Here is a 9,791-nt window from a genome sequence, read left to right as displayed (position 1 = left end):
AGGTGGACTCTAAAGAAAGCTGAGCGCTGAAGAATTGATGCTTTTGAACTGTGGTGTTGGAGAAGACTCTTGAGGGTCCCTTGGACAGCAAGGAGATCCAACCAGTCCATCCTAAAGGAAATCAGTCCTGAATATTCATTAGGACTGATGCTGAAGCTGAAATTTCAATACTTTGGCCACCTGATGCAAAGAACTGACTCACTGAAAGACCCTCATGCTGGGGAAAATTGAAGGCAGGAGAAGGGGATGACAGAGGATGAGATGGCTGGATGGCATCACCAACTCAGTGAACATGAGTTTGAGCAAGCTCTGGGAGTTGGTGATGGACAGGGAAGGCTGGTGTGCTGCAGTCCATGGGATCACAAAGAGTCAGACACGACTAAGCGACTGAACTAAACTGAAGGTGTTCAAAAACAACTGGAATGCAATAGTATGCACAGAAGATTTCACCTCAGAGCGAGCAGGATAAAAATATTGTATCACTTTCTCCTATCCACTTTACACCTTAAACCTTAGCATTTTATTTTATCAGCAGAACAGTTAACTTGATAACTGTCTGTGAAACAGAAAAGTGCTGACTAGAACCTTGATTGGACTCACATTAGCTAAATATGTATGTGCATGCCAAGTCTCCTCAGTCATGTCCAGCTCTTTGCGACCCCATGGACTGTAGCCCACCAGGCTCCTCTGTCCATGGGATTCTCCAAGCAAGATACTGGAATGAGTTGTCATGCCCTCCTCCAGGGGGATCTACAGGCAGGTTCTTTGCCACTAGTACCACCCCAGAAGCCCCAGTGAGTACCTTTTCCCCAAATAATCACTACCATGTTGACTTTAAGTATCTTCCAGTACAATTATAATTTTTTTGTCAGTTTCAAAAAGCTTAAAACCTTATTCAGAATTTCCTTATCCACTAAAGAAAATATTCAGACTAATTTCCTAATCCACTAAAGAAAATATTCACTCTTTGTGGCACAAGTATAAATGCAGACACAGGCTCACAGAGCTTGAAAGAGCCTCAGAAATAATCTGAATTGCTTTTTATAAAAGAAAGAGATTGAGGATCAGAACAAGTGAATGACCACTTTTGAAGTCACTCAACTAATTGAGATTGCAACCTATGTGTCCTTATTCCCTAAGTAGGAGTGCAGTATTTCACAAATCAGAGTGCTTTAGGATAGAAGCCATTTAATAAATACGTGTTAAAATCAGAATGAATATTGCAGATTGAACTGGTGACCTGATAGTCTCCAATTTTAAGATACGCTGAATTATTAGAAAAGGAAAACCAAACTCTGGTGCCATCTTTCCATTAACACACATTAACACATTAATACACTTTCCACATTAACGCACTTGCCTTTTTGGAAAAGGACTCAGTAGGAAGAGATTACACTGCCCTTACCCTTTTTGGTCATTTCTGCTCTGTTATATTTAAGGCATAACCCTTTTATTTGGGTTTATAGAAAACATGGGCCAGGTCAAAGTCTCCCATTATTTTCACCCCCTTTCCTATGTTTTCTTAACTTTGCATTGCACTTGATTTTTGTCTATATATTTTAATTAAATTTCTGGTAATAACCTTTCCAGGGATCCTGGAAACATTCATTCAGTCTTCTCAAGTTCTAAGTTATTTAAGGCATAAGTTATGCATAAGCACGAGAGAGAGAGAAAATAAAAAAAAGACTAGCACATAGCCACTGACCCGTCAGAAGGGGTGGAGAGAAAGATCTTTGCGTGAATGTTAAAACTGGTATCAATAGAGAAGACACCACAATAGACTGGTGCAACATATCTTACCATGAATGCACACACAAAAAATTTCTCATTTCTTTTTCTTCCTACTTCTCTATTGTTTTGTATGACTATACCATTAACTTAGTATTAAAAAGAAAATGCTAATTCTTTGTGGCCCAATTTAAGTCTAGAATATAATCTACTGATATTTTCTGTATGTAGTTTCCAAAAATCCTGACTGCATCCATAGAGATTGAGAAATAGTAGATGACAAAAGAAGGCTGATCTTCAAGGAAGTTTAATTGAAGGATAACACCATGTAGTCTGCAAAATAATCGGAGCACAGTTTACTGTTATGATACAGCAGTTCTCAAATTGTGGAGTATGTAAGAGTCACTGGGTATTCCCTGACTTTTCTCCCAGAAATTCTGATTTAGTAGGTCGGGAGTGGAGCCCCACAATTTCCACTTTTTAACAAGTTTTACAAGTAATTTTGTTGCAAGTGGATTTATGTTGATAAAAATTGTTCAGCCTCTTTCCTTTTCTGGTTTCTACCTAAACTTTGGTTAAAATTACAGTTACACAACTCACTAGCTGGAAGGCCTTAGAAAAGTAACATGACCTTTCAGTGTCTTGACTTTGAGAATAATTCAGGGTTTTGCAAGGATTAATAAAATAATATATGTGAAGTGCCTGGTACATGGTAGACATTTAAATAATGTTAAATTCTTTCCCCAAATAAATATCATGTTCCTTCTTAATCTGACCCTAAACTGGAATGTACTTCTCCTTTAATTCCTAACCTGGTTGTAAACAACTCCACTGTTTCAGATCATGAAGAAAATCACATACCTCAATTCAAATGACTGGTTGCCAGTCCCAGAAACATTTTTGCTATGTTTGAATGACTCAGGCATGACAGAACATTAATGCATGCATATAGTTATCCACATCACAAAAGCCAACTAAATCAGTTGATTTAGATATTTAAACTTACTCAAGTGAAAAACACTCAAACATACCACCCACCAAACTTACCACCATGTGTTGGGTCCTACTTTGCAAACTGAGAAAAATTGCTTTAAGGATGAGTAAGAAGGTACAGGTCCGTCTAGTCAAGGCTATGGTTTTTCCTGTACATCCTGTCATGTATGGATGTGAGAGTTGGACTGTGAAGAAGGCTGAGTGCCGAAGAATTGATGCTTTTGAACTGTGGTGTTGGAGAAGACTCTTGAGAGTCCCTTGGACTGCAAGGAGATCCAACCAGTCCCTTCTGAAGGAAATCAGCCCTGGGATTTCTTTGGAAGGACTGATGCTAAAGCTGAAACTCCAGTAATTTGGCCACCTCATGCAAAGAGTTGACTCATTGGAAAAGACTCTGAGGCTGGGAGGGATTGGAGGCAGGAGGAGAAGGGGACAGCAGGGGATGAGATGGCTGGATGGCATCACTGACTCGATGGACGTGAGTCTGAGTGAACTCCGGGAGTTGGTGATGGACAGGGAGGCCTGGAGTGCTGTGATTCATGGGGTCGCAGAGTCAGACATGACTGAGCAACTGAACTGAACTGAACTGAAGAAGGTACAGAGAAGGTCTGCTCACAAGGAAATGTTCAAGATAAACCCTTGACCTTTTTTTTCAAAATGTGTTCTAGTTCCTCAGCCTCTTGTATTCATATTCATCCAAAGACCTTAGATACAGCAAGGTGCTTTGACATGTCCAAGAGTTAAACACAAGCCCAGTGCACACCCAGAAGCCCAGAGGAATATTTTTCAAAATGAGAATTATGTTTGGGCCAATAGCCAGTAAGGGCAAGGAAGAACTCAGCAGCTCAAAGGAACATGCAGAACTCAACACTCTGAGGCTGATGAAATGTTCTCTCCTTACTCATCAGGGCTGGATCGGTGCCAGCTGATGTTATCAACAAAATTTGACCCCATCCTTTCCAGATCCTCAGTCTTAAGGATCTTTTGCCATCCTACAGATTCCACCAAAGTCATCCTAGGCCGTATGCTTAAAAAGTCAATCCCCTCCTCCAGCACTGTGCCACAAAACTGGAGGAAAGTGTGTTAGGTTTGTACTTATGCTCAAAGGGCTAGAAATGCAAACTTGTGTTTTAAATGTTTAGTTTTTAAATAAAAAATCATACAGATGCAAAGTTCTAAAAGTCAAACAATGCTAGTAGCTTATACTAAAACAAAACAGATAAAAAAAATTAGCTGCCCCCCCCCACCAGCAACATTTACCCTGTTCTCCAAAGGCAACTCCCTTCAAGTATGTTACCTGTTTCATCTGGTATTTATGTCTATTTTTTAAAGAATTAACTTAAAAAACTGGAAATAGAACTGCCATACGACCCAGCAATCCCACTGCTGGGCATACACACTGAGGAAACCGGAATTGAAAGAGACATGTGTACCCCAGTGTTCATCGCAGCACTGTTTACAATAGCCAGGACATGGAAGCAACCTAGATGTCCATCAGCAGACAAATGGATAAGAAAGCTGTGGTACATATACACAATGGAATATTACTCAGTTATTAAAAAGAATGCATTTGAATCAGTTCTAATGAGATGAATGAAACTGGAGCCTATTATACAGAGTAAAGTAAGTCAGAAAGAAAAAAACATCAATACAGTATATTAACACATATATATGGAATTTAGAAAGTTGACCCTATATGCAAGACAACAAAAGAGACACAGATGTAAAGAACAGACTTTTGGACTCTGTGGGAGAAGGTAAGGGTGAGATGATTTGAGAGAATAGCATTGAAACATGTATATTACCATATGTGAAATAGATTGCCAGTCCAGGTTTGATGCATGAGACAGGGTGATCAGGGCCGGTGCACTGAGATGACCCTGAAGGATGGGATGGGGAGGGAGGTGGAAGGGGGGGTCAGGATGGGGGATACCTGTACACTTGTGGCTGATTCATGTCAATGTATGGCAAAAACCACTACAATATTGTAAAGTAATTAATAAATTTTTTAAAAAAGTTAATCAAAAGAAAACAAAAGGTTAACTTTAGGTTAGTGTAATTATATAAATATAAATCATTACTCTGCCAAGTCATGATATTATTTTCTTTCCCTGAACATAATTTTTGTTTTTCCTAGAGTTATTTATTGCATCTTTTAAAAGAATTTACTTGATTTTCTCTGTGTTTACACTTAATGTCTTTCTACATCCTCTGGCAGCCAGCATTGCAGTAGAATTGCTCACAAACACAACCTGTCAGATAATTTATTTCCACTTTTTCTAGACTTTCCTCCTAAAGTCAATTTAGGCCTCCTATTTCAATTTGAACAGGTTTCCTGGAAGGGAAACTTCACAGCTCTTATTCTTTGTCATTTCCTTGGCTTAAATCCTGTAACCAGGATACATGGCTATTTTTTTTTTTTTTTTTTTTGCCTTTGCTTGAGGAGAAAATGGTAACTCATTTTTTAAATTAAAAATTATCAAATTATTGCAAATTATTATTTTTTCTTTTATTATTATTATTATTTTTTTTACTTTACAATATTGTATTGGTTTTGCCATACATCAGCATGCATTATGTGGAATCTAAACAATACAACAAACTAGTGAATATAACAATATTTTTAAAGAGGTGAATGTAAAGTAACTTTCAAAAATTTTATAAAAATAATTTGCATCCAACACGTGTACACCTGTGCTGCTGCTGCTGCTGCTGCTAAGTCGCTTCAGTCGTGTCCGACTCTGTGCGACCCCATAGATGGAAGCCCACTAGGCTCCCCCGTCCCTGGGATTCTCCAGGCAAGAGTAGTGGAGTGGGGTGCCATTGCCTTCTCCAGTACACCTGTGGTGGATGCAAATTATTTTTTTTTATAAAATGTTTGAAAGTTACTTTACATTCACCTTTTTAAAAATATTGTTGTATTCACTAGTTTGTTGTATTGCTTAGATTCCACATATAAGTCGTATCATACAGTCTTTTTCTTTCTCTGACTTGTCTCACTTAGCACAGTGTCCTCCAAGTCTATCCATGTTGCTGCAGATGGAAGAATTTTGCTCTTTTTAATGGCTGGATAGTATTCCATTTTGTGTGATATAAAGAAGATTATACCACAACTTCTTTATCCATTCATCTGTTGATGAAAACTTAGGTTGTTTCCATATTTTGGCAATTGTAACATTGGGTTCATGTATGTTTTCAAATTAGTGTTTTGAGTTTTTTTTGTGTGTGTATACACACACACACACACACACTCAGGAGTGGAACTGCTTTGTCCTATGGTTGTTCTATTTTCAGTTTTTTGAGAAGCCTCTATACTGTTTTCCATCATGGCTACTCAATTTTTTTTTGTTTTACTTTTTTCTTTTGGTGAAGACTAACTCATTTTTAACAGCCTGATTTTAAGATCAACTCTAAAGGATCCCCGATTAAAAAAAAAAATTGCTCCATTTATATTTTAATGATACCCCCAAATAGAAAACTAAGCCAATTTACACATTACTCTTAATTGTGGTAACTGTTATGTTCTCCCCCCAAAAATCAAGATCAAAACTATCTGGTAGAACAACCTAAAATTGTGATAAGTTTTCCAGAATAGAGAGCCAAAACCTGGGATGTTATCCATGGAGAAGTCTTCAAAATTTGTATTTTCCCCTCATATTCTACAATTTTTCTTATAGCATATTGTCATCTGATTCTGGCAATGCACTATAATTGAATGCCATGTACAAGCAACAGGAAAAATCAATTCACTGACCATGATAAAAGAGAAATGAGCTACAGACTCACTAGGGAAGTTTATAAAGCTTCTCTGTAGGGTTGAGTTATTGGTTTTTATTCTGAAGCAGCAGCACTGAAGCACAAAAAATGCCAGTAATTGGGGTCAGTGTTCAGTCAGACCCCCCCACCAAAGGATCTTCAGCCAACTCTGTTAGAATAAAACTTCAACTTCAAATAAGCGTGTGATGCCTCTAACTTTTCCATTAGGAAAAGTTAATGAGTTTCTTTTGACAAGAGTGTTACAGAGGTGTGATTCTCAGAAATGAAAGTCTAGATACCTCAGACTCCATGTGTGTAAAAAAAGATACTCTTGAAAGGAGACAAAATATACATTAATTTCAATGCTTTTTTTTTTTTCTCTGTATAAAACCCTTAGGTTCAGTACCAAAGAAACTGTGTTGAAATGAATAGAAATAAAATGACTGTTTCCTACCAAGAGAAGCACAGTAGTCAAGGACTAATTTCAATTCACCTTGCAGAGAAGGAGGCTGTAGGCTACTAAAAGGGAAATCAGACCATTAGAGCTTTGCACTGCTGCTTACGAGGAAGTGTGTCCTTCCTGTGTGACCTAGGAAGAGACCAAAAAGGCGGAAGGAACACTGAATTTTCTGAGAACATTGGTACGTGGCCTGAATACGAGTTCCTCAGAGGTTACATGTTTGTTCCCTCAGGTCTAATAGGCACCTGCCTATATACCACACTTCCTTAAAGCTATCACTTACTTTTAGCTCTTCCAAGTGTCAGTTTCCTAAACAGAAAATAACAGTAGTGTTGCATTCAGGAGCTGTTTTGAGAATTGAAATTTTACAGACATAACAAGTTATATTTACAAAGGTTTGGTGGTGTCTTAAAAATTTAGGCCACAAACATATGAGTATTTCAACAGTCCCCTACACTCCTGAAAATATATCCCAAAGTTGATGTGAAAACGTCAAGGTTGATATTTGTTGACTTCATATCCCTCTAAATCTTCAGTGACCTCCTTCCTCTGCCATGAAACCTTTGGCCATTCCAACTTCCACTCATTTCTCATTTCTAAATTTCTGCAGAATTTAGTTCCTACCTACATATACACTTCCCAGGCAGTGTTAGTGGTAAAGAACCCACCTACCAGTCCAGGAGATATGAGAGACATCCCTGGGTCGGGAAGATCCCCTGGAGGAGGGCATGGCAACCCACTCCAATATTCTTGCCTGGAGAATTCCATTGACAGAGGAGCCTGTTATGGACTGTAACAGTCCATAAGGTCGCAGAGAATCAGACACAACTGAAGCGACTTAGAACTCACATGCACACATATACTCACCACTTAGAGCCTTTGGCTACTTTTTTTTTTTTTCCTAATGAAAGTTTTCTCCTACAAGTAACTGAAAGCTCCTTGAGTACAGAGACAAGTTTTGGTTGTTTTCTGTTTCCTTGATTGTACCTAGAATAATGCCCTTGCTCTGAAGGTTTGTTCACTGCCTGTTGATTCTTATTCAGAGGACCATCTCCTTTTAGTTAGTGATTGTTGAAAATCTATCCACACATTCCATTCACTTGAGGACCCTATGTTAAATACCAGTGTCCAACCGCATCTATAAAGATTCTACTTTAATTGGTCTTAGATAAAATCTGGGCATTTGTATTTTCTAGATGTTCCTCAGGTAATTCTAGTCTGCCACTGCTGCAAGCCCTCTTTTAAAAGTAGTTCATCTGTAAAGTTGGGTAGAGAAAGAAACATGGTGAATGGTGAGAGAAGAGCAATCTAGGTTTTTTTCATGTTCACCTGGAAAAAGAGGCTCCCCTCAACTGCTAATTCTGGTGGCTTAGATGGTGAAGAATCTGTCTACAGTGCAGAAGAAAGGGTTCGATCCCTGGGTCAGGCATATCTCCTGAAGAAGGGAAAGGCAACCCACTCCAGTATTCTCACCTGGAGAATTCCATGGACAGAAGAGTCTGGTAGGCTACAAGTTCACAGGGTTGCAAAGAGTCAGACATGACTGAGTGACTAACACTTTCACTTTCGATGGCTGATTATTTGACAATCTTAAAAGTTCTCTGACACCCCACTGACCTCTCAAGACACTCATATCTATCTCAACTTTTCTCAGAGGTCTCGGGTAGTAAATTTAACAAAGTTAAACAGGTTTCTTTGCCATAGGCCTTCTCAGAATCTTCAGTAATCCAATGTTTAGTGAAGCTCCAAGAGGGATGTTGTATGCAGTCATCTGAAGTTACTTTATACAGAGCTTATGGGGACTCTCTCATTTCTCATTTAGGAAATGCTGCTTGTATGTATGTAAGTATAGCATGGACTAGATGGGTGGAAAATGTTGAAGTAGGGATGGGTGGAATAATTTTGTTCCAGAAGTTAAGAATATTGATAATAAATCTTCTAAAATCCAGAGACCATTTTAATCTCTGCAAGATTTTGAAAGGGGCCTCAAATTGGAATTAATGGCTGCTCACATAAATGGCATTAATACCACACAGTGATGTGTTCTGTTTTGCCAACTGACTCTTCACTACTTAGAGATATTTAATTATGTTTTCCAGTTTCCAAAAAAAGAGGCTTGTTGCAGTATTTCTAAATGTAAAAGGCAAAGTATAACTGTAGGAGGAATTAATTATATTCACGATTTGAGTTAGAATTAAGGATAAAGATTACTAATCTTTTGAGGATAGCCTGTGTTCTTAATCCACTGAAAAATAACTCATAGTAAATGTGTAATAGATGAGAATTTAGAGGAAGAACTTCAGGAAAACTTATTGAAGAGAGGATCAGATCAGATCAGATCAGTCGCTCAGTCATGTCCGACTCTTTGGGACCCCATGAATCGCAGCACGCCAGGCCTCCCTGTCCATCACCAACTCCCGGAGTTCACTCAGACTCATGTCCATCGAGTCAGTGATGCCATCCAGCCATCTCACTCTCTGTCGTCCCCTTCTCCTCCTGCCCCCAATCCCTCCCAGCATCAGAGTCTGTTCCAATGAGTCAACTCTTCGCATGAGGTGGCCAAAGTACTGGAGTTTCAGCTTTAGCATCATTTCTTCCAAAGAAATCCCAGGGCTGATCTTATTCAGAATGGACTGGTTGGATCTCCTTGCAGTCCAAGGGACTCTCAAGAGTCTTCTCCAACACCACAGTTCAAAAGCATCAATTCTTCGGCGCTCAGCCTTCTTCACAGTCCAACTCTCACATCCATACATGACCACAGGAAAAACCATAGCCTTGACTAGACGAACCTTTGTTGGCAAAGTAATGTCTCTGCTTTTGAATATGCTATCTAGGTTGGTCATAACTTTCTCTG

The sequence above is a fragment of the Bison bison genome, unplaced genomic scaffold, assembly GCF_000754665.1.
Source record: "Bison bison bison isolate TAMUID 2011002044 unplaced genomic scaffold, Bison_UMD1.0 scf7180017864306, whole genome shotgun sequence".
Lineage (NCBI taxonomy): Eukaryota > Metazoa > Chordata > Mammalia > Artiodactyla > Bovidae > Bison > Bison bison.
Note: the sequence above shows the minus strand (reverse complement) of the source record.